This window comes from Ambystoma mexicanum, chromosome 9 (genome assembly GCF_040938575.1).
Source record: "Ambystoma mexicanum isolate Mex_15411 chromosome 9, UKY_AmexF1_1, whole genome shotgun sequence".
Taxonomy (NCBI): Eukaryota; Metazoa; Chordata; class Amphibia; order Caudata; family Ambystomatidae; genus Ambystoma; species Ambystoma mexicanum.
This window is the reverse complement of record NC_090931.1, coordinates 110,564,921-110,591,580: the sequence shown is the minus strand read 5'-3', so window position 1 is coordinate 110,591,580 and position 26,660 is coordinate 110,564,921.

Genomic DNA, 26,660 nt, shown 5'->3' with positions numbered 1-26,660 from the left:
ATACAGATCTGTTGAGCCACACTAGGTCATCTCGGGTGTCCTAGTGCATACAGGGCTGTTATGCCACACTAGATCATCCAAGGTGTCTAAGTGCATACAGGCTGGTTATGCCACACTAGGTCATCCGGGGCGTCTAAATACATACAGGCTTGTTATGCCACACTAGGTCATTCCGGGCATCCAAGTGCACACAGGCCTTTTATGCCACACTAGGTCATCCAAGCTGCCTAAGTGCACACAAGCCTGTTATGCCTACAGGCCTGTTATGCCAAACTAGGTTATCCGGGGCTTCCAAGTGCACACTTGGCTGTTATGCCACACTAGGTCATCTGGGGCGTCCAAGTGTATACAGGTCTGTTATGCCACACTAGGTCATCCGGGGAGTCCAAGTGCATACAGGCCTCTAATGCCAAACTAGGTCATCCGAGGCATCCAAGTGCACACAGGCCGGTTATACCACACTAGATCATCCGGGTCGTCCAAGTGCACATAGGCCTCTTATGCCAAACTAGGTCATCCGAGGCATCCAAGTGCACACAGGCCTGTTATGCCACACTAGATCAATCGGGGCGTCCAAGTGCACACAGGCCTTTTATGCCACACTAGGTCATCCGTGGCATCTAAGTGCATACAGGCCTGTTATCATTCAAGGTGTCCAAGTGCATACAGATCTGTTGAGCCACACTAGGTCATCTGGGGTGTCCTAGTGCACACAGGCCTGTGATGCCACACTAGGTCATCCAAGGTGTCTAAGTGCATACAGGCTGGTTATGCCACACTAGGTCATCCGGGGCGTCTAAATACATACAGGCCTGTTATGCCACACTAGGTCATCCGGGGCGTCCAAGTGCACACAGGCCTGTGATGCCACACCAGGTCATCCAAGGTGTCTAAGTGCATACAGGCCGGTTATGCCACACTAGGTCATCCGGGGCATCTAAGTACATACAGGCCTGTTATGCCACACTAGGTCATCCCGGGCGTCCAAGTGCACACAGGCCGATTATGCCACACTAGGTCATCCAAGCTGCCTAAGTGCACACAAGCCTATTATGCCTACAGGCCTGTTATGCCAAACTAGGTTATCCGGGGCTTCGAGGTGCACACATGGCTGTTATGCCACACTAGGTCATCTGGGGCGTCCAAGTGCATACAGGTCTGTTATGCCACACTAGGTCATCCGGGGAGTCCAAGTGCATACAGGCCTCTTATGCCAAACTAGGTCATCCGAGGCATCCAAGCGTACACAGGCCGGTTATGCCACACTAGATCAATCGGGGCGTCCAAGTGCATACAGGTCTGTTATGCCACACTAGGTCATCCGGGGAGTCCAAGTGCATACAGGCCTGTTATGCCACAGTAGGTCATCCGTGGCATCCAAGTGCACACAGGCCTGTTATGCCACACTAGGTCATCCGGGTCGTCCAAGTGCACACAGGCCTGTTATGCCACAATAGGTCATCTGAGGCATCCAAGTGCACACAGGCCTGTTATGCCACACTAGATCAATCGGGGCGTCCAAGTGCACACAGGCCTTTTATGCCACACTAGGTCCTCCGGGGCATCTAAGTGCATACAGGCCTGTTATCATTCAAGGTGTCCAAGTGCATACAGATCTGTTGAGCCACACTAGGTCATCTCGGGTGTCCTAGTGCATACAGGGCTGTTATGCCACACTAGATCATCCAAGGTGTCTAAGTGCATACAGGCTGGTTATGCCACACTAGGTCATCCGGGGCGTTTAAATACATACAGGCCTGTTATGCCACACTAGGTCATTCCGGGCATCCAAGTGCACACAGGCCTTTTATGCCACACTAGGTCATCCAAGTTGCCTAAGTGCACACAAGCCTGTTATGCCTACAGGCCTGTTATGCCAAACTAGGTTATCCGGGGCTTCCAAGTGCACACATGGCTGTTATGCCACACTAGGTCATCTGGGGCGTCCAAGTGTATACAGGTCTGTTATGCCACACTAGGTCATCCGGGGTGTCCAAGTGCACACAGGCCGGTTATACCACACTAGATCATCCGGGTCGTCCAAGTGCACATAGGCCTCTTATGCCAAACTAGGTCATCCGAGGCATCCAAGTGCACACAGGCCTGTTATGCCACACTAGATCAATCGGGGCGTCCAAGTGCACACAGGCCTTTTATGCCACACTAGGTCATCCGGGGCATCTAAGTGCATTCAGGCCTGTTATCATTCAAGGTGTCCAAGTGCATACAGATCTGTTGAGCCACACTAGGTCATCTGGGGTGTCCTAGTGCACACAGGCCTGTGATGCCACACTAGGTCATCCAAGGTGTCTAAGTGCATACAGGCTGGTTATGCCACACTAGGTCATCCGGGGCGTCTAAATACATACAGGCCTGTTATGCCACACTAGGTCATTCCGGGCGTCCAAGTGCACACAGGCCTTTTATGCCACACTAGGTCATCCAAGCTGCCTAAGTGCACACAAGCCTGTTATGCTTACAGGCCTGTTATGCCAAACTAGGTTATCCGGGGCTTCCAAGTGCACACATGGCTGTTATGCCACACTAGGTCATCTGGGGCGTCCAAGTGTATACAGGTCTGTTATGCCACACTAGGTCATCCGGGGTGTCCAAGTGCATACAGGCCTCTTATGCCAAACTAGGTCATCCAAGGCATCCAAGTGCACACAGGTCTGTCATGCCACATTAGGACATCCGGGGCATCCAAGTGCACACAGGCCTGTTATGCCACACTAGATCAATCGGGGCGACCAAGTGCATACAGGTCTGTTATGTCACACTAGGTCATCCGGAGAGTCCAAGTGCATACAGGCCTGTTATGCCACACTAGGTCATCCGTGGCGTCCAAGTGCACAGAGGCCTGTTATGCTACACTAGGTCATCCGGGGCATCCAAGTGCACACAGGCCTGTTATGCCACACTAGGTCATCTGGGTCGTCCAAGTGCACATAGGCCTGTTATGCCACAATAGGTCATCCGAGGCGTCCAAGTGGACAGAGGCCTGTTATGCCACACTAGGTCATCCGGGGCGTCCAAGTGCACACAGCCTATTATGCCACACTAGGTCATCCGGAGCGTCCAAGTGCACTGCCACACTAGATCATCCGGGGCGTCCAAGTGCACACAGACCCGTTATGCCACACTAGGTCATCTGGGTCGTCCAAGTGCACATAGGCCTGTTATGCCACACTAGTTTATCGAGGGCTTCCAAGTGCACACAGGCCTGTTATGCCACATTAGGACATCCGGGGTGTCCAAGTGCACACAGGCCTTTTATGCCACACTAGGTCATCCGAGGCATCTAAGTGCATACAGGCCTGTTATCATTCAAGGTGTCCAAGTGCTTACAGATCTGTTGAGCCACACTAGGTCATCTGGGGCGTCCAAGTGCATACATGTCTGTTATGCCACACTAGGTCATCCGGGGAGTCCAAGTGCATACAGGCCTCTTATGCCAAACTAGGTCATCTGAGGCATCCAAGTGCACACAGGCCTGTTATGCCACACTAGATCAATCGGGGCATCCAAGTGCATACAGGTCTGTTATGCCACACTAGGTCATCCGGGGAGTCCAAGTGCATACAGGCCTGTTATGCCACACTAGGTCATCCGTGGCATCCAAGTGCAAACAGGCCTGTTATGCCACACTAGGTCATCCGGGGCGTCCAAGTGCACACAGGCCTGTTATGCCACACTAGGTCATCCGGGGCGTCCAAGTGCACACAGGCCTGTTATGCCACAATAGGTCATCCGAGGCATCCAAGTCCACACAGGCTTGTTATGCCACACTAGGTCATCCGGAGCGTCCAAGTGCACTACCACACTAGGTCATCTGGGGTGTCCTAGTGCATACAGGCCTGTTATGCCACTCTAGGTCATCCGAGGCATCAAAGTGCATACAGGCCTGTTATGCCACATTAGGCCATCCGGGGCATCTAAGTGCATACAGGCCTGTTATGCCACACTAGGTCATCCGGGGCGTCCAAGTGCACACAGGCCTGTGATGCCACACTAGGTCATCCAAGGTGTCTAAGTGCATACAGGCCGGTTATGCCACACTAGGTCATCCGGGGCGCCTAAGTACATATAGGCCTGTTATGCCACACTAGGTCATCCAAGCTGCCTAAGTGCACACAAGCCTGTTATGCCTACAGGCCTGTTATGGCAAACTAGGTTATCCGGGGCTTCCAAGTGCACACATGGCTGTTATGCCACACTAGGTCATCTGGGGCGTCCAAGTGCATACAGGTCTGTTATGCCACACTAGGTCATCCGGGGAGTCCAAGTGCATACAGGCCTCTTATGCCAAACTAGGTCATCTGAGGCATCCAAGTGCACACAGGCCCGTTATGCCACACTAGGTCATCCGGGTCGTCCAAGTGCACATAGGCCTGTTATGCCACATTAGTTTATCCGGGGATTCCAAGTGCACACAGGCCTGTTATGCCACATTAGGACATCCGGGGCGTCCAAGTGCACACAGGCCTTTTATGCCACACTAGGTCATCCGGGGCATCTAAGTGCATACAGGCCTGTTATCATTCAAGGTGTCCAAGTGCATACAGATCTGTTGAGCTACACTAGATCATCTGGGGTGTCCTAGTGCATACAGGCCTGTTATTCAACTCTAGGTCATCCGAGGCATCAAAGTGCATACAGGCTTTTTATGCCACACTAGGTCATCCGGGGCATCTAAGTGCATACAGGCCTGTTATGCCACACTAGGTCATCCGGGGCGTCTAAGTGCATGCAGGCAAGTTATGCCACACCAGGTCATCCGGGGTGTCCAAGTGCAAACAGGCATGTTATGCCACACTAGGTCATGCAAGGTATCTAAGTGCACACAGGCTTTTTATGCCACACTAGGTCATCCGGGGCGTCCAAGTGCACATAGGCCTATTATGCCACACTAGGTCATCCAAGGTGTCTAAGTGCATACAGGCCTGTTATGCCACACTAGGTTATCCAGGGCTTCTAAGTGCATACAGGCCTGTTATGCCACACCAGGTCATCCGGTGTGTCCAAGTGCACACAGGCCTGTTATGCCACACTAGGTTATCCAAGGTGTCTAAGTGCATACAGGCCTGTTATGCCACAATAGGTCATCCGGGGCGTCCAAGTGCACACAGGCCTGTGATGCAACACTAGGTCATCCAAGGTGTCTAAGTGCATACAGGCCTGTTATGCCACACTAGGTTATCCGGGGCTTCTAAGTGCATACAGGCCTGTTATGCCACACCAGCTCATCCGGGGTGTCCAAGTGCACACAGGCCTGTGATGCCACACTAGGTCATCCAAGGTGTCTAAGCGCATACAGGCCGGTTATGCCACACTAGGTCATCCGGGGCATCTAAGTACATACAGGCCTGTTATGCCACACTAGGTCATCCCGGGCGTCCAAGTGCATACAGGTCTGTTATGCCACACTAGGTCATCCGGGGAGTCCAAGTGCACACAGGCCTGTTATGCCACACTAGGTCATCCAAGCTGCCTAAGTGCACACAAGCCTATTATGCCTACAGGCCTGTTATGCCAAACTAGGTTATCCGGGGCTTCGAGGTGCACACATGGCTGTTATGCCACACTAGGTCATCTGGGGCGTCCAAGTGCATACAGATCTGTTGAGCCACACTAGGTCATCTGGGGTGTCCTAGTGCATACAGGGCTGTTATGCCACCCTAGATCATCCGAGGCATCAAAGTGCATACATGCCTGTTATGCCACACTAGGTCATCCGGGGCGTCTAAGTGCATACAGGCCTTTTATGCCACACTAGGTCATCCGGAGCTTCTAAGTGCATGCAGGCCTGTTATGCCACACCAGGTCATCCGGGGTGTCCAAGTGCACACAGGCATGTTATGCCACACTAGGTCATGCAAGGTGTCTAAATGCACACAGGCTTGTTATGCCACACTAGGTCATCCAGGGGGTCCAAGTGCACACAGGCCTATTATGCCGCACTAGGTCATCCAAGGTGTCTAAGTGCATACAGGCCTGTTATGCCACACTAGGGCATCCGGGGCTTCTAAGTGCATACAGGCCTGTTATGCCACACCAGGTCATCCGCGGTGTCCAAGTGCACACAGGCCTGTTATGCCACACTAGGTTATCCAAGGTGTCTAAGTGCATACAGGCCTGTTATGCCACACTAGGTCATCCGAGGCGTCCAAGTGCAAACAGGCCTGTGATGCCACACTAGGTCATCCAAGGTGTCCAATTGCATACAGGCTGGTTATGCCACACTAGGTCATCCGGGCGTCTAAATACATACAGGCCTGTTATGCCACACTAGGTCATCCCGGGCGTCCAAGTGCACACAGGCCTTTTATGCCACACTAGGTCATCCAAGCTGCCTAAGTGCACACAAGCCTGTTATGCCTACAGGCCTGTTATGCCCAACTAGGTTATCTGGGGCTTCCAAGTGCACACATGGCTGTTATGCCACACTAGGTCATCTGGGGCCTCCAAGTGTATACAGGTCTATTATGCCACACTAGGTCATCCGGGGAGTCCAAGTGCATACAGGCCTCTTATGCCAAACTAGGTCATCCGAGGCATCCAAGTGCACACAGGCCTGTTATGCCACACTAGATCAATCGGGGCGTCCAAGTGCATACAGGTCTGTTATGCCACACTAGGTCATCCGGGGAGTCCAAGTGCATACAGGCCTGTTATGCCACACTAGGTCATCCGTGGCGTCCAAGTGCACACACGCCTTTTATGCCACACTAGGTCATCCGGGGCGTCGAAGTGCACATAGGCCTGTTATGCCACAATAGGTCATCCGAGGCATCCAAGTGCACACAGGCCTGTTATGCCACACTAGGTCATCCGGAGCGTCCAAGTGCACTGCCACACTAGATCATCCGGGGCGTCCAAGTGCACACAGACCCATTATGCCACACTAGGCCATCCGGGTCGTCCAAGTGCACATAGGCCTGTTATGCCACACTAGTTTATCCGGGGCTTCCAAGTGCACACAGGCCTGTTATGCCACATTAGGATATCCGGGGTGTCCAAGTGCACACAGGCCTTTTATGCCACACTAGGTCATCCGAGGCATCTAAGTGCATACAGGCCTGTTATCATTCAAGGTGTCCAAGTGCTTACAGATCTGTTGAGCCACACTAGGTCATCTGGGGCGTCCAAGTGCATACATGTCTGTTATGCCACACTAGGTCATCCGGGGAGTCCAAGTGCATACAGGCCTCTTATGCCAAACTAGGTCATCCGAGGCATCCAAGTGCACACAGGCCTGTTATGCCACACTAGATCAATCGGGGCGTCCAAGTGCATACAGGTCTGTTATGCCACACTAGGTCATCCGGGGAGTCCAAGTGCATACAGGCCTGTTATGCCACACTAGGTCATCCGTGGCGTCCAAGTGCACACAGGCCTGTTATGCCACACTAGGTCATCCGGGGCGTCCAAGTGCACACAGGCCCTTTATGCCACATTAGGTCATCCGGGGCGTCCAAGTGCACACAGGCCTGTTATGCCACAATAGGTCATCCGAGGCATCCAAGTGCACACAGGCTTGTTATGCCACACTAGGTCATCCGGAGCGTCCAAGTGCACTGCCACACTAGATCATCCGGGGCGTCCAAGTGCACAGAGGCCCGTTATGCCACACTAGGTCATCCGGGTCGTCCAAGTGCACATAGGCCTGTTATGCCACACTAGTTTATCCGGGGCTTCCAAGTGCACACAGGCCTGTTATGCCACACTAGGTCATTCGAGGCATCTAAGTGCATACAGGCCTGTTATCATTCAAGGTGTCCAAGTGCTTACAGATCTGTTGAGCCACAATAGGTCATCTGGGGTGTCCTAGTGCATACAGGCCTGTTATGCCAGTCTAGGTCATCCGAGGCATCAAAGTGCATACAGGCCTGTTATGCCACACTAGGCCATCCGGGGCGTCTGAGTGCATACAGGCCTGTTATGCCACTCTAGGTCAACCGAGGCATCAAAGTGCATACAGCCTTTTTATGCCACACTAGGTCATCAGGGGCGTCTAAGTGCATACAGGCCTGTTATGCCACACTAGGTCATCCGGGGCGTCTAAGTGCATGCAGGCCTGTTATGCCACACCAGGTCATCCGGGGTGTCCAAGTGCAAACAGGCATGTTATGCCACACTAGGTCATGCAAGGTATCTAAGTGCACACAGGCTTTTCATGCCACACTAGGTCATCCGAGGCATCCAAGTGCACACAGGCCTGTTATGCCACACTAGGTCATCCGGAGCGTCCACGTGCACTGCCACACTAGATCATCCAGGGCGTCCAAGTGCACACAGGCCCGTTATGCCACACTAGGTCATCCGGGTCGTCCAAGTGCACACAGGCCTGTTATGCCACACTAGTTTATCCGGGGATTCCAAGTGCACACAGGCCTGTTATGCCACACTAGGTCATCCGGAGCGTCCACGTGCACTGCAACACTAGATCATCCGGGGCGTCCAAGTGCACACAGGCCCGTTATGCCACACTAGGTCATCCGGGTCGTCCAAGTGCATATAGGCCTGTTATGCCACACTAGTTTATCCGGGGATTCCAAGTGCACACAGGCCTGTTATGCCACATTAGGACATCCGGGGCTTCCAAGTGCACACAGGCATTTCATGCCACACTAGGTCATCCGGGCATCTAAGTGCATACAGGCCTGTTATCATTCAAGGTGTCCAAGTGCATACAGATCTGTTGAGCCACACTAGGTCATCTGGGGTGTCCTAGTGCATACAGGGCTGTTATGCCACCCTAGATCATCCGAGGCATCAAAGTGCATACAGGCCTGTTATGCCACACTAGGTCATCCGGGGCGTCTAAGTGCATACAGGCCTGTTATGCCACACTAGGTCATCTGGAGCTTCTAAGTGCATGCAGGCCTGTTATGCCACACCAGGTCATCCGGGGTGTCCAAGTGCACACAGGCATGTTATGCCACACTAGGTCATGCAAGGTGTCTAAGTGCACACAGGCTTGTTATGCCACATTAGGTCATCCGGGGTGTCTAAGTGCACACAGGCCTGTTATGCCACACTAGGTCATCCGGGGTGTCGAAGTGCACACAGGCCTGTTATATCACATTAGGTCATCCGGGGCGTCCAAGTGCACACAGGCCTTTTATGCCACACTAGGTCATCCGGGGCATCTAAGTGCATACAGGCCTGTTATCATTCAAGGTGTCCAAGTGCATACAGATCTGTTGCGCCACATTAGGTCATCTGGGGTGTCCAAGTGCATACAGGCTTGTTATGCCACTCTAGGTCATCCGAGGCGTCAAAGTGCATACAGGCCTGTTATGCCACACTAGGTCATCCGGGGCGTCTTAAGTGCATACAGGCCTGTTATGCCACATCCGGGGCGTCTAAGTGCATACAGGCCTGTTATGCCACACTAGTTCATCCGGGGCGTCTAAGTGCATACAGGCCTGTTATGCCACACCATGTCATCCGGGGTGTCCAAGTGCACACAGGCCTGTTATGCCACACTAGGTCATCCAAGGTGTCTAAGTGCATACAGGCCTGTTATGCCACACTAGGTCATCCGGGGCGTCCAAGTGCACACAGGCCTGTGATGCCACACTAGGTCAACCAAGGTGTCTGAGTGCATACAGGCCGGTTATGCCACACTAGGTCATCCGGGGCATCTAAGTACATACAGGCCTGTTATGCCACACTAGGTCATCCCGGGCGTCCAAGTGCACACAGGCCGGTTATGCCACACTAGGTCATCCAAGCTTCCTAAGTGCACACAAGCCTATTATGCCTACAGGCCTGTTATGCCAAACTAGGTTATCCGGGGCTTCGAGGTGCACACATGGCTGTTATGCCACACTAGGTCATCTGGGGCATCCAAGTGCATACAGGTCTGTTATGCCACACTAGGTCATCCGGGGAGTCCAAGTGCATACAGGCCTCTTATGCCAAACTAGGTCATCCGAGGCATCCAAGCGCACACAGGCCGGTTATGCCACACTAGATCAATCGGGGCGTCCAAGTGCATACAGGTCTGTTATGCCACACTAGGTCATCCGGGGAGTCCAAGTGCATACAGGCCTGTTATGCCACAGTAGGTCATCCGTGGCATCCAAGTGCACACAGGCCTGTTATGCCACACTAGGTCACCCGGGGCGTCCAAGTGCACACAGGCCTGTTATGCCACACTAGGTCATCCGGGTCGTCCAAGTGCACACAGGCCTGTTATGCCACAATAGGTCATCTGAGGCATCCAAGTGCACACAGGCCTGTTATGCCACACTAGGTCATCCGGAGCGTCCAAATGCACTGACACACTAGATCATCCGGGGCGTCCAAGTGCACACAGACCCGTTATGCCACACTAGGTCATCCGGGTCGTCCAAGTGCACATAGGCCTGTTATGCCACACTAGTTTATCCAGGGCTTCCAAGTGCACACAGGCCTGTTATGCCACATTAGGACATCCGGGGTGTCCAAGTGCACACAGGCCTTTTATGCCACACTAGGTCATCCGAGGCATCTAAGTGCATACAGGCCTGTTATCATTCAAGGTGTCCAAGTGCTTACAGATCTGTTGAGCCACACTAGGTCATCTGGGGCGTCCAAGTGCATACATGTCTGTTATGCCACACTAGGTCATCCGGGGAGTCCAAGTGCATACAGGCCTCTTATGCCAAACTAGGTCATCCGAGGCATCCAAGTGCACACAGGCCTGTTATGCCACACTAGATCAATCGGGGCGTCCAAGTGCATACAGGTCTGTTATGCCAAACTAGGTCATCCGGGGAGTCCAAGTGCATACAGGCCTGTTATGCCACACTAGGTCATCCGTGGCGTCCAAGTGCACACAGGCCTGTTATGCCACACTAGGTCATCCGGGGCGTCCAAGTGCACACAGGCCTGTTATGCCACATTAGGTCATCCGGGGCGTCCAAGTGCACACAGGCTTGTTATGCCACACTAGGTCATCCGAAGCGTCCAAGTGCACTGCCACACTAGATCATCCGGGGCGTCCAAGTGCACAGAGGCCCGTTATGCCACACTAGGTCATCCGGGTCGTCCAAGTGCATACAGGCCTTTTATGCCACACTAGGTCAGTCGAGGCATCTAAGTGCATACAGGCCTGTTATCATTCAAGGTGTCCAAGTGCTTACAGATCTGTTGAGCCACACTAGGTCATCTGGGGTGTCCTAGTGCATACAGGCCTGTTATGCCAGTCTAGGTCATCCGAGGCATCAAAGTGCATACAGGCCTGTTATGCCACACTAGGCCATCCGGGGCGTCTAAGTGCATACAGGCCTGTTATGCCACACTAGGTCATCCGGGGCGTCCAAGTGCACACAGGCCTGTGATGCCACACTAGGTCATCCAAGGTGTCTAAGTGCATACAGGCCGGTTATGCCACACTAGGTCATCCGGGGCGTCTAAGTACATACAGGCCTGTTATGCCACACTAGGTCATCCCGGGCGTCCAAGTGCACACAGGCCTGATATGCCACACTAGGTCATCCAAGCTGCCTAAGTGCGCACAAGCCTGTTATGCCTACAGGCCTGTTATGGCAAACTAGGTTATCCGGGGCTTCCAAGTGCACACATGGCTGTTATGCCACACTAGGTCATCTGGGGCGTCCAAGTGCATACAGGTCTGCTATGCCACACTAGGTCATCCGGGGAGTCCAAGTGCATACAGGCCTGTTATGCCACACTAGGTCATCCGTGGCGTCCAAGTGCACACAGGCCTGTTATGCCACACTAGGTCATCCGGGGCGTCCAAGTGCACATAGGCCTGTTATGCCACAATAGGTCATCCAGGGCGTCCAAGTGCACACAGACCCGTTATGCCACACTAGGTCATCCGGGGCGTCCAAGTGCACACAGGCCTGTTATGCCACACTAGGTCATCCGGGTCGTCCAAGTGCACACAGGCCTGTTATGCCACAATAGGTCATCCGAGGCATCCAAGTGCACACAGGCCTGTTATGCCACACTAGGTCATCCGGAGCGTCCAAGTGCACCGCCACACTAGATCATCCAGGGCGTCCAAGTGCACACAGACCCGTTATGCCACACTAGGTCATCTGGGTCGTCCAAGTGCACATAGGCCTGCTATGCCACACTAGGTTATCCGGGGATTCCAAGTGCACACAGGCCTGTTATGCCACATTAGGTCATCCGGGGTGTCTAAGTGCACACAGGCCTGTTATGCCACACTAGGTCATCCGGGGTGTCCAAGTGCACACAGGCCTGTTATATCACATTAGGTCATCCGGGGCGTCCAAGTGCACACAGGCATCTAAGTGCATACAGGCCTGTTATCATTCAAGGTGTCCAAGTGCATACAGATCTGTTGCGCCACATTAGGTCATCTGGGGTGTCCAAGTGCATACAGGCTTGTTATGCCACTCTAGGTCATCCGAGGCGTCAAAGTGCATACAGGCCTGTTATGCCACACTAGGTCATCCGGGGCGTCTTAAGTGCATACAGGTCTGTTATGCCACATCCGGGGCGTCTAAGTGCATACAGGCCTGTTATGCCACACTAGTTCATCCGGGGCGTCTAAGTGCATACAGGCCTGTTATGCCACACCAGGTCATCCGGGGTGTCCAAGTGCACACAGGCCTGTTATGCCACACTAGGTCATCCAAGGTGTCTAAGTGCATACAGGCCTGTTATGCCACACTAGGTCATCCGGGGCGTCCAAGTGCACACAGGCCTGTGATGCCACACTAGGTCATCCAAGGTGTCTAAGTGCATACAGGCCGGTTATGCCACACTAGGTCATCCGGGGCATCTAAGTACATACAGGCCTGTTATGCACACTAGGTCATCCCGGGCGTCCAAGTGCACACAGGCCGGTTATGCCACACTAGGTCATCCAAGCTGCCTAAGTGCACACAAGCCTATTATGCCTACAGGCCTGTTATGCCAAACTAGGTTATCCGGGGCTTCGAGGTGCACACATGGCTGTTATGCCACACTAGGTCATCTGGGGCATCCAAGTGCATACAGGTCTGTTATGCCATACTAGGTCATCCGGGGAGTCCAAGTGCATACAGGCCTCTTATGCCAAACTAGGTCATCCGAGGCATCCAAGCGCACACAGGCCGGTTATGCCACACTAGATCAATCGGGGCGTCCAAGTGCATACAGGTCTGTTATGCCACACTAGGTCATCCGGGGAGTCCAAGTGCATACAGGCCTGTTATGCCACAGTAGGTCATCCGTGGCATCCAAGTGCACACAGGCCTGTTATGCCACACTAGGTCATCCGGGGAGTCCAAGTGCATACAGGCCTCTTATGCCAAACTAGGTCATCCGAGGCATCCAAGTGCACACAGGCCTGTTATGCCACACTAGATCACTCGGGGCGTCCAAGTGCATACAGGTCTGTTATGCCACACTAGGTAATCCGGGGAGCCCAAGTGCATACAGGCCTGTTATGCCACACTAGGTCATCCGTGGCGTCCAAGTGCACACAGGCCTGTTATGCCACACTAGGTCATCCGGGGCGTCCAAGTGCACATAGGCCTGTTATGCCACAATAGGTCATCTGAGGCATCCAAGTGCACACAGGCCTATTATGCCACACTAGGTCATCTGGAGCGTCCAAGTGCACTGCCACACTAGATCATCCGGGGCGTCCAAGTGCACACAGACCCGTTATGCCACACTAGGTCATCCGGGTCGTCCAAGTGCACATAGGCCTGTTATGCCACACTAGTTTATCCGGGGCTTCCAAGTACACACAGGCCTGTTATGCCACATTAGGACATCCGGGGTGTCCAAGTGCACACAGGCCTTTTATGCCACACTAGGTCATCCGAGGCATCTAAGTGCATACAGGCCTGTTATCATTCAAGGTGTCCAAGTGCTTACAGATCTATTGAGCCACACTAGGTCATCTGGGGCGTCCAAGTGCATACATGTCTGTTATGCCACACTAGGTCATCCGGGGAGTCCAAGTGCATACAGGCCTCTTATGCCAAACTAGGTCATCCGAGGCATCCAAGTGCACACAGGCCTGTTATGCCACACTAGATCAATCGGGGCGTCCAAGTGCATACAGGTCTGTTATGCCAAACTAGGTCATCCGGGGAGTCCAAGTGCATACAGGCCTGTTATGCCACACTAGGTCATCCGTGGCGTCCAAGTGCACACAGGCCTGTTATGCCACACTAGGTCATCCGGGGCGTCCAAGTGCACACAGGCCTGTTATGCCACATTAGGTCATCCGGGGCGTCCAAGTGCACACAGGCCTGTTATGCCACAATAGGTCATCCGAGGCATCCAAGTGCACACAGGCTTGTTATGCCACACTAGGTCATCCGGAGCGTCCAAGTGCACTGCCACACTAGATCATCCGGGGCGTCCAAGTGCACAGAGGCCCGTTATGCCACACTAGTTCATCCGGGTCGTCCAAGTGCACATAGGCCTGTTATGCCACACTAGTTTATCCGGGGCTTCCAAGTACACACAGGCCTGTTATGCCACATTAGGACATCCGGGGTGTCCAAGTGCACACAGGCCTTTTATGCCACACTAGGTCATCCGAGGCATCTAAGTGCATACAGGCCTGTTATCATTCAAGGTGTCCAAGTGCTTACAGATCTATTGAGCCACACTAGGTCATCTGGGGCGTCCAAGTGCATACATGTCTGTTATGCCACACTAGGTCATCCGGGGAGTCCAAGTGCATACAGGCCTCTTATGCCAAACTAGGTCATCCGAGGCATCCAAGTGCACACAGGCCTGTTATGCCACACTAGATCAATCGGGGCGTCCAAGTGCATACAGGTCTGTTATGCCAAACTAGGTCATCCGGGGAGTCCAAGTGCATACAGGCCTGTTATGCCACACTAGGTCATCCGTGGCGTCCAAGTGCACACAGGCCTGTTATGCCACACTAGGTCATCTGGGGCGTCCAAGTGCACACAGGCCTGTTATGCCACATTAGGTCATCCGGGGCGTCCAAGTGCACACAGGCCTGTTATGCCACAATAGGTCATCCGAGGCATCCAAGTGCACACGGGCTTGTTATGCCACACTAGGTCATCCGGAGCGTCCAAGTGCACTGCCACACTAGATCATCCGGGGCGTCCAAGTGCACAGAGGCCCGTTATGCCACACTAGGTCATCCGGGTCGTCCAAGTGCACATAGGCCTGTTATGCCACACTAGTTTATCCGGGGCTTCCAAGTGCACACAGGCCTATTATGCCACATTAGGACATCCGGGGCGTCCAAGTGCATACAGGCCTTTTATGCCACACTAGGTCAGTCGAGGCATCTAAGTGCATACAGGCCTGTTATCATTCAAGGTGTCCAAGTGCTTACAGATCTGTTGAGCCACACTAGGTCATCTGGGGTGTCCTAGTGCATACAGGCCTGTTATGCCAGTCTAGGTCATCCGAGGCATCAAAGTGCATATAGGCCTGTTATGCCACACTAGGCCATCCGGGGCGTCTAAGTGCATACAGGCCTGTTATGCCACACTAGGTCATCCGGGGCGTCCAAGTGCACACAGGCCTGTGATGCCACACTAGGTCATCCAAGGTGTCTAAGTGCATACAGGCCGGTTATGCCACACTAGGTCATCCGGGGCGTCTAAGTACATACAGGCCTGTTATGCCACACTAGGTCATCCCGGGCGTCCAAGTGCACACAGGCCTGATATGCCACACTAGGTCATCCAAGCTGCCTAAGTGCACACAAGCCTGTTATGCCTACAGGCCTGTTATGGCAAACTAGGTTATCCGGGGCTTCCAAGTGCACACATGGCTGTTATGCCACACTAGGTCATCTGGGGCGTCCAAGTGCATACAGGTCTGCTATGCCACACTAGGTCATCCGGGGAGTCCAAGTGCATACAGGCCTCTTATGCCAAACTAGGTCATCTGAGGCATCCAAGTGCACACAGGCCCGTTATGCCACACTAGATCAATCGGGGCGTCCAAGTGCATACAGGTCTGTTATGCCACACTAGGTCATCCGGGGAATCCAAGTGCAAACAGGCCTGTTATGCCACACTAGGTCATCCGGGGCGTCCAAGTGCACACAGGCCTGTTATGCCACACTAGGTCATCCGGGTCGTCCAAGTGCACACAGGCCTGTTATGCCACAATAGGTCATCCGAGGCATCCAAGTGCACACAGGCCTGTTATGCCACACTAGGTCATCCGGAGCGTCCAAGTGCACCGCCACACTAGATCATCCAGGGCGTCCAAGTGCACACTGACCCGTTATGCCACACTAGGGCATCTGGGTCGTCCAAGTGCACATAGGCCTGCTATGCCACACTAGGTTAGCCGTGGATTCCAAGTGCACACAGGCCTGTTATGCCACATTAAGTCATCCGGGGTGTCTAAGTGCACACAGGCCTGTTATGCCACACTAGGTCATCCGGGGTGTCGAAGTGCACACAGGCCTGTTATATCACATTAGGTCATCCGGGGCGTCCAAGTGCACACAGGCCTTTTATGCCACACTAGGTCATCCGGGGCATCTAAGTGCATACAGGCCTGTTATCATTCAAGGTGTCCAAGTGCATACAGATCTGTTGCGCCACATTAGGTCATCTGGGGTGTCCAAGTGCATACAGGCTTGTTATGCCACTCTAGGTCATCCGGGGCGTCTAAGCGCATACAGGCCTGTTATGCCACACTAGTTCATCCGGGGCGTCTAAGTGCATACAGGCCTGTTATGCCACACCATGTCATCCGGGGTGTCCAAGTGCACACAGGCCTGTTATGCCACACTAGGTCATCCAAGGTGTCTAAGTGCATACAGGCCTGTTATGCCACACTAGGTCATCCGGGGCGTCCAAGTGCACACAGGCCTGTGATGCCACACTAGGTCAACCAAGGTGTCTGAGTGCATACAGGCCGGTTATGCCACACTAGGTCATCCGGGGCATCTAAGTACATACAGGCCTGTTATGCCACACTAGGTCATCCCGGGCGTCCAAGTGCACACAGGCCGGTTATGCCACACTAGGTCATCCAAGCTGCCTAAGTGCACACAAGCCTATTATGCCTACAGGCCTGTTATGCCAAACTAGGTTATCCGGGGCTTCGAGGTGCACACATGGCTGTTATGCCACACTAGGTCATCTGGGGCATCCAAGTGCATACAGGTCTGTTATGCCACACTAGGTCATCCGGGGAGTCCAAGTGCATACAGGCCTCTTATGCCAAACTAGGTCATCCGAGGCATCCAAGCGCACACAGGCCGGTTATGCCACACTAGATCAATCGGGGCGTCCAAGTGCATACAGGTCTGTTATGCCACACTAGGTCATCCGGGGAGTCCAAGTGCATACAGGCCTGTTATGCCACAGTAGGTCATCCGTGGCATCCAAGTGCACACAGGCCTGTTATGCCACACTAGGTCACCCGGGGCGTCCAAGTGCACACAGGCCTGTTATGCCACACTAGGTCATCCGAGTCGTCCAAGTGCACACAGGCCTGTTATGCCACAATAGGTCATCTGAGGCATCCAAGTGCACACAGGCCTGTTATGCCACACTAGGTCATCCGGAGCGTCCAAATGCACTGACACACTAGATCATCCGGGGCGTCCAAGTGCACACAGACCCGTTATGCCACACTAGGTCATCCGGGTCGTCCAAGTGCACATAGGCCTGTTATGCCACACTAGTTTATCCGGGGCTTCCAAGTGCACACAGGCCTGTTATGCCACATTAGGACATCCGGGGTGTCCAAGTGCACACAGGCCTTTTATGCCACACTAGGTCATCCGAGGCATCTAAGTGCACACAAGCCTGTTATGCCTACAGGCCTGTTATGCCAAACTAGGTTATCCGGGGCTTCCAAGTGCACAGATGGCTGTTATGCCACACTAGGTCATCTGGGGCGTCCAAGTGTATACAGGTCTGTTATGCCACACTAGGTCATCCGGGGAGTCCAAGTGCATACAGGCCTCTTATGCCAAACTAGGTCATCCGAGGCTTCCAAGTGCACAGATGGCTGTTATGCCACACTAGGTCATCTGGGGCATCCAAGTGCACACAGGCCTGTTATGCCACACTAGGTCATCCGGGGAGTCCAAGTGCATACAGGCCTGTTATGCCACACTAGGTCATCCGTGGCGTCCAAGTGCACAGAGGCCTGTTATGCCACACTAGGTCATCCGGGGCGTCCAAGTGCACACAGGCCTGTTATGCCACACTAGGTCATCCGGGTCGTCCAAGTGCACCTAGGCCTGTTATGCCACAATAGGTCATCCGAGGCGTCCAAGTGGACAGAGGCCTGTTAGGCCACACTAGGTCATCCGGGGCGTCCAAGTGCACACAGACCCGTTATGCCACACTAGGTCATCCAGGTCGTCCAAGTGCACATAGGCCTGTTATGCCACACTAGTTTATCCGGGGCTTCCAAGTGCACACAGGCCTGTTATGCCACATTAGGACATCCGGGGTGTCCAAGTGCACACAGGCCTTTTATGCCACACTAGGTCATCCAAGGCATCTAAGTGCATACAGGCCTGTTATCATTCAAGGTGTCCAAGTGCTTACAGATCTGTTGAGCCACACTAGGTCATCTGGGGCGTCCAAGTGCATACATGTCTGTTATGCCACACTAGGTCATCCGGGGAGTCCAAGTGCATGCAGGCCTCTTATGCCAAACTAGGTCATCTGAGGCATCCAAGTGCACACAGGCCTGTTATGCCACAATAGATCAATCGGGGCGTCCAAGTGCATACAGGTCTGTTATGCCACACTAGGTCATCCCGGGCGTCCAAGTGCACACAGGCCGATTATGCCACACTAGGTCATCCAAGCTGCCTAAGTGCACACAAGCCTATTATGCCTACAGGCCTGTTATGCCAAACTAGGTTATCCGGGGCTTCGAGGTGCACACATGGCTGTTATGCCACACTAGGTCATCTGGGGCGTCCAAGTGCATACAGGTCTGTTATGCCACACTAGGTCATCCGGGGAGTCCAAGTGCATACAGGCCTCTTATGCCAAACTAGGTCATCCGAGGCATCCAAGCGTACACAGGCCGGTTATGCCACACTAGATCAATCGGGGCGTCCAAGTGCATACAGGTCTGTTATGCCACACTAGGTCATCCGGGGAGTCCAAGTGCATACAGGCCTGTTATGCCACAGTAGGTCATCCGTGGCATCCAAGTGCACACAGGCCTGTTATGCCACACTAGGTCATCCGGGTCGTCCAAGTGCACACAGGCCTGTTATGCCACAATAGGTCATCTGAGGCATCCAAGTGCACACAGGCCTGTTATGCCACACTAGATCAATCGGGGCGTCCAAGTGCACACAGGCCTTTTATGCCACACTAGGTCCTCCGGGGCATCTAAGTGCATACAGGCCTGTTATCATTCAAGGTGTCCAAGTGCATACAGATCTGTTGAGCCACACTAGGTCATCTCGGGTGTCCTAGTGCATACAGGGCTGTTATGCCACACTAGATCATCCAAGGTGTCTAAGTGCATACAGGCTGGTTATGCCACACTAGGTCATCCGGGGCGTCTAAATACATACAGGCCTGTTATGCCACACTAGGTCATTCCGGGCATCCAAGTGCACACAGGCCTTTTATGCCACACTAGGTCATCCAAGTTGCCTAAGTGCACACAAGCCTGTTATGCCTACAGGCCTGTTATGCCAAACTAGGTTATCCGGGGCTTCCAAGTGCACACATGGCTGTTATGCCACACTAGGTCATCTGGGGCGTCCAAGTGTATACAGGTCTGTTATGCCACACTAGGTCATCCGGGGTGTCCAAGTGCACACAGGCCGGTTATACCACACTAGATCATCCGGGTCGTCCAAGTGCACATAGGCCTCTTATGCCAAACTAGGTCATCCGAGGCATCCAAGTGCACACAGGCCTGTTATGCCACACTAGATCAATCGGGGCGTCCAAGTGCACACAGGCCTTTTATGCCACACTAGGTCATCCGGGGCATCTAAGTGCATTCAGGCCTGTTATCATTCAAGGTGTCCAAGTGCATACAGATCTGTTGAGCCACACTAGGTCATCTGGGGTGTCCTAGTGCACACAGGCCTGTGATGCCACACTAGGTCATCCAAGGTGTCTAAGTGCATACAGGCTGGTTATGCCACACTAGGTCATCCGGGGCGTCTAAATACATACAGGCCTGTTATGCCACACTAGGTCATTCCGGGCGTCCAAGTGCACACAGGCCTTTTATGCCACACTAGGTCATCCAAGCTGCCTAAGTGCACACAAGCCTGTTATGCTTACAGGCCTGTTATGCCAAACTAGGTTATCCGGGGCTTCCAAGTGCACACATGGCTGTTATGCCACACTAGGTCATCTGGGGCGTCCAAGTGTATACAGGTCTGTTATGCCACACTAGGTCATCCGGGGTGTCCAAGTGCATACAGGCCTCTTATGCCAAACTAGGTCATCCAAGGCATCCAAGTGCACACAGGTCTGTCATGCCACATTAGGACATCCGGGGCATCCAAGTGCACACAGGCCTGTTATGCCACACTAGATCAATCGGGGCGACCAAGTGCATACAGGTCTGTTATGTCACACTAGGTCATCCGGAGAGTCCAAGTGCATACAGGCCTGTTATGCCACACTAGGTCATCCGTGGCGTCCAAGTGCACAGAGGCCTGTTATGCTACACTAGGTCATCCGGGGCATCCAAGTGCACACAGGCCTGTTATGCCACACTAGGTCATCTGGGTCGTCCAAGTGCACATAGGCCTGTTATGCCACAATAGGTCATCCGAGGCGTCCAAGTGGACAGAGGCCTGTTATGCCACACTAGGTCATCCGGGGCGTCCAAGTGCACACAGCCTGTTATGCCACACTAGGTCATCCGGAGCGTCCAAGTGCACTGCCACACTAGATCATCCGGGGCGTCCAAGTGCACACAGACCCGTTATGCCACACTAGGTCATCTGGGTCGTCCAAGTGCACATAGGCCTGTTATGCCACACTAGTTTATCGAGGGCTTCCAAGTGCACACAGGCCTGTTATGCCACATTAGGACATCCGGGGTGTCCAAGTGCACACAGGCCTTTTATGCCACACTAGGTCATCCGAGGCATCTAAGTGCATACAGGCCTGTTATCATTCAAGGTGTCCAAGTGCTTACAGATCTGTTGAGCCACACTAGGTCATCTGTGGCGTCCAAGTGCATACATGTCTGTTATGCCACACTAGGTCATCCGGGGAGTCCAAGTGCATACAGGCCTCTTATGCCAAACTAGGTCATCTGAGGCATCCAAGTGCACACAGGCCTGTTATGCCACACTAGATCAATCGGGGCATCCAAGTGCATACAGGTCTGTTATGCCACACTAGGTCATCCGGGGAGTCCAAGTGCATACAGGCCTGTTATGCCACACTAGGTCATCCGTGGCATCCAAGTGCAAACAGGCCTGTTATGCCACACTAGGTCATCCGGGGCGTCCAAGTGCACACAGGCCTGTTATGCCACACTAGGTCATCCGGGGCGTCCAAGTGCACACAGGCCTGTTATGCCACAATAGGTCATCCGAGGCATCCAAGTCCACACAGGCTTGTTATGCCACACTAGGTCATCCGGAGCGTCCAAGTGCACTACCACACTAGGTCATCTGGGGTGTCCTAGTGCATACAGGCCTGTTATGCCACTCTAGGTCATCCGAGGCATCAAAGTGCATACAGGCCTGTTATGCCACATTAGGCCATCCGGGGCGTCTAAGTGCATACAGGCCTGTTATGCCACACTAGGTCATCCGGGGCGTCCAAGTGCACACAGGCCTGTGATGCCACACTAGGTCATCCAAGGTGTCTAAGTGCATACAGGCCGGTTATGCCACACTAGGTCATCCGGGGCGCCTAAGTACATATAGGCCTGTTATGCCACACTAGGTCATCCAAGCTGCCTAAGTGCACACAAGCCTGTTATGCCTACAGGCCTGTTATGGCAAACTAGGTTATCCGGGGCTTCCAAGTGCACACATGGCTGTTATGCCACACTAGGTCATCTGGGGCGTCCAAGTGCATACAGGTCTGTTATGCCACACTAGGTCATCCGGGGAGTCCAAGTGCATACAGGCCTCTTATGCCAAACTAGGTCATCTGAGGCATCCAAGTGCACACAGGCCCGTTATGCCACACTAGGTCATCCGGGTCGTCCAAGTGCACATAGGCCTGTTATGCCACATTAGTTTATCCGGGGATTCCAAGTGCACACAGGCCTGTTATGCCACATTAGGACATCCGGGGCGTCCAAGTGCACACAGGCCTTTTATGCCACACTAGGTCATCCGGGGCATCTAAGTGCATACAGGCCTGTTGAGCTACACTAGATCATCTGGGGTGTCCTAGTGCATACAGGCCTGTTATTCAACTCTAGGTCATCCGAGGCATCAAAGTGCATACAGGCTTTTTATGCCACACTAGGTCATCCGGGGCATCTAAGTGCATACAGGCCTGTTATGCCACACTAGGTCATCCGGGGCGTCTAAGTGCATGCAGGCAAGTTATGCCACACCAGGTCATCCGGGGTGTCCAAGTGCAAACAGGCATGTTATGCCACACTAGGTCATGCAAGGTATCTAAGTGCACACAGGCTTTTTATGCCACACTAGGTCATCCGGGGCGTCCAAGTGCACATAGGCCTATTATGCCACACTAGGTCATCCAAGGTGTCTAAGTGCATACAGGCCTGTTATGCCACACTAGGTTATCCGGGGCTTCTAAGTGCATACAGGCCTGTTATGCCACACCAGGTCATCCGGTGTGTCCAAGTGCACACAGGCCTGTTATGCCACACTAGGTTATCCAAGGTGTCTAAGTGCATACAGGCCTGTTATGCCACAATAGGTCATCCGGGGCGTCCAAGTGCACACAGGCCTGTGATGCAACACTAGGTCATCCAAGGTGTCTAAGTGCATACAGGCCTGTTATGCCACACTAGGTTATCCGGGGCTTCTAAGTGCATACAGGCCTGTTATGCCACACCAGCTCATCCGGGGTGTCCAAGTGCACACAGGCCTGTGATGCCACACTAGGTCATCCAAGGTGTCTAAGCGCATACAGGCCGGTTATGCCACACTAGGTCATCCGGGGCATCTAAGTACATACAGGCCTGTTATGCCACACTAGGTCATCCCGGGCGTCCAAGTGCATACAGGTCTGTTATGCCACACTAGGTCATCCGGGGAGTCCAAGTGCACACAGGCCTGTTATGCCACACTAGGTCATCCAAGCTGCCTAAGTGCACACAAGCCTATTATGCCTACAGGCCTGTTATGCCAAACTAGGTTATCCGGGGCTTCGAGGTGCACACATGGCTGTTATGCCACACTAGGTCATCTGGGGCGTCCAAGTGCATACAGATCTGTTGAGCCACACTAGGTCATCTGGGGTGTCCTAGTGCATACAGGGCTGTTATGCCACCCTAGATCATCCGAGGCATCAAAGTGCATACATGCCTGTTATGCCACACTAGGTCATCCGGGGCGTCTAAGTGCATACAGGCCTGTTATGCCACACTAGGTCATCCGGAGCTTCTAAGTGCATGCAGGCCTGTTATGCCACACCAGGTCATCCGGGGTGTCCAAGTGCACACAGGCATGTTATGCCACACTAGGTCATGCAAGGTGTCTAAATGCACACAGGCTTGTTATGCCACACTAGGTCATCCAGGGGGTCCAAGTGCACACAGGCCTATTATGCCGCACTAGGTCATCCAAGGTGTCTAAGTGCATACAGGCCTGTTATGCCACACTAGGGCATCCGGGGCTTCTAAGTGCATACAGGCCTGTTATGCCACACCAGGTCATCCGGGGTGTCCAAGTGCACACAGGCCTGTTATGCCACACTAGGTTATCCAAGGTGTCTAAGTGCATACAGGCCTGTTATGCCACACTAGGTCATCCGAGGCGTCCAAGTGCAAACAGGCCTGTGATGCCACACTAGGTCATCCAAGGTGTCCAAGTGCATACAGGCTGGTTATGCCACACTAGGTCATCCGGGCGTCTAAATACATACAGGCCTGTTATGCCACACTAGGTCATCCCGGGCGTCCAAGTGCACACAGGCCTTTTATGCCACACTAGGTCATCCAAGCTGCCTAAGTGCACACAAGCCTGTTATGCCTACAGGCCTGTTATGCCAAACTAGGTTATCTGGGGCTTCCAAGTGCACACATGGCTGTTATGCCACACTAGGTCATCTGGGGCCTCCAAGTGTATACAGGTCTATTATGCCACACTAGGTCATCCGGGGAGTCCAAGTGCATACAGGCCTCTTATGCCAAACTAGGTCATCCGAGGCATCCAAGTGCACACAGGCCTGTTATGCCACACTAGATCAATCGGGGCGTCCAAGTGCATACAGGTCTGTTATGCCACACTAGGTCATCCGGGGAGTCCAAGTGCATACAGGCCTGTTATGCCACACTAGGTCATCCGTGGCGTCCAAGTGCACACACGCCTTTTATGCCACACTAGGTCATCCGGGGCGTCGAAGTGCACATAGGCCTGTTATGCCACAATAGGTCATCCGAGGCATCCAAGTGCACACAGGCCTGTTATGCCACACTAGGTCATCCGGAGCGTCCAAGTGCACTGCCACACTAGATCATCCGGGGCGTCCAAGTGCACACAGACCCATTATGCCACACTAGGTCATCCGGGTCGTCCAAGTGCACATAGGCCTGTTATGCCACACTAGTTTATCCGGGGCTTCCAAGTGCACACAGGCCTGTTATGCCACATTAGGATATCCGGGGTGTCCAAGTGCACACAGGCCTTTTATGCCACACTAGGTCATCCGAGGCATCTAAGTGCATACAGGCCTGTTATCATTCAAGGTGTCCAAGTGCTTACAGATCTGTTGAGCCACACTAGGTCATCTGGGGCGTCCAAGTGCATACATGTCTGTTATGCCACACTAGGTCATCCGGGGAGTCCAAGTGCATACAGGCCTCTTATGCCAAACTAGGTCATCCGAGGCATCCAAGTGCACACAGGCCTGTTATGCCACACTAGATCAATCGGGGCGTCCAAGTGCATACAGGTCTGTTATGCCACACTAGGTCATCCGGGGAGTCCAAGTGCATACAGGCCTGTTATGCCACACTAGGTCATCCGTGGCGTCCAAGTGCACACAGGCCTGTTATGCCACACTAGGTCATCCGGGGCGTCCAAGTGCACACAGGCCTGTTATGCCACATTAGGTCATCCGGGGCGTCCAAGTGCACACAGGCCTGTTATGCCACAATAGGTCATCCGAGGCATCCAAGTGCACACAGGCTTGTTATGCCACACTAGGTCATCCGGAGCGTCCAAGTGCACTGCCACACTAGATCATCCGGGGCGTCCAAGTGCACAGAGGCCCGTTATGCCACACTAGGTCATCCGGGTCGTCCAAGTGCACATAGGCCTGTTATGCCACACTAGTTTATCCGGGGCTTCCAAGTGCACACAGGCCTGTTATGCCACATTAGGACATCCGGGGCGTCCAAGTGCATACAGGCCTTTTATGCCACACTAGGTCATTCGAGGCATCTAAGTGCATACAGGCCTGTTATCATTCAAGGTGTCCAAGTGCTTACAGATCTGTTGAGCCACAATAGGTCATCTGGGGTGTCCTAGTGCATACAGGCCTGTTATGCCAGTCTAGGTCATCCGAGGCATCAAAGTGCATACAGGCCTGTTATGCCACACTAGGCCATCCGGGGCGTCTGAGTGCATACAGGCCTGTTATGCCACTCTAGGTCAACCGAGGCATCAAAGTGCATACAGCCTTTTTATGCCACACTAGGTCATCAGGGGCGTCTAAGTGCATACAGGCCTGTTATGCCACACTAGGTCATCCGGGGCGTCTAAGTGCATGCAGGCCTGTTATGCCACACCAGGTCATCCGGGGTGTCCAAGTGCAAACAGGCATGTTATGCCACACTAGGTCATGCAAGGTATCTAAGTGCACACAGGCTTTTCATGCCACACTAGGTCATCCGAGGCATCCAAGTGCACACAGGCCTGTTATGCCACACTAGGTCATCCGGAGCGTCCACGTGCACTGCCACACTAGATCATCCAGGGCGTCCAAGTGCACACAGGCCCGTTATGCCACACTAGGTCATCCGGGTCGTCCAAGTGCACACAGGCCTGTTATGCCACACTAGTTTATCCGGGGATTCCAAGTGCACACAGGCCTGTTATGCCACACTAGGTCATCCGGAGCGTCCACGTGCACTGCAACACTAGATCATCCGGGGCGTCCAAGTGCACACAGGCCCGTTATGCCACACTAGGTCATCCGGGTCGTCCAAGTGCATATAGGCCTGTTATGCCACACTAGTTTATCCGGGGATTCCAAGTGCACACAGGCCTGTTATGCCACATTAGGACATCCGGGGCTTCCAAGTGCACACAGGCATTTCATGCCACACTAGGTCATCCGGGCATCTAAGTGCATACAGGCCTGTTATCATTCAAGGTGTCCAAGTGCATACAGATCTGTTGAGCCACACTAGGTCATCTGGGGTGTCCTAGTGCATACAGGGCTGTTATGCCACCCTAGATCATCCGAGGCATCAAAGTGCATACAGGCCTGTTATGCCACACTAGGTCATCCGGGGCGTCTAAGTGCATACAGGCCTGTTATGCCACACTAGGTCATCTGGAGCTTCTAAGTGCATGCAGGCCTGTTATGCCA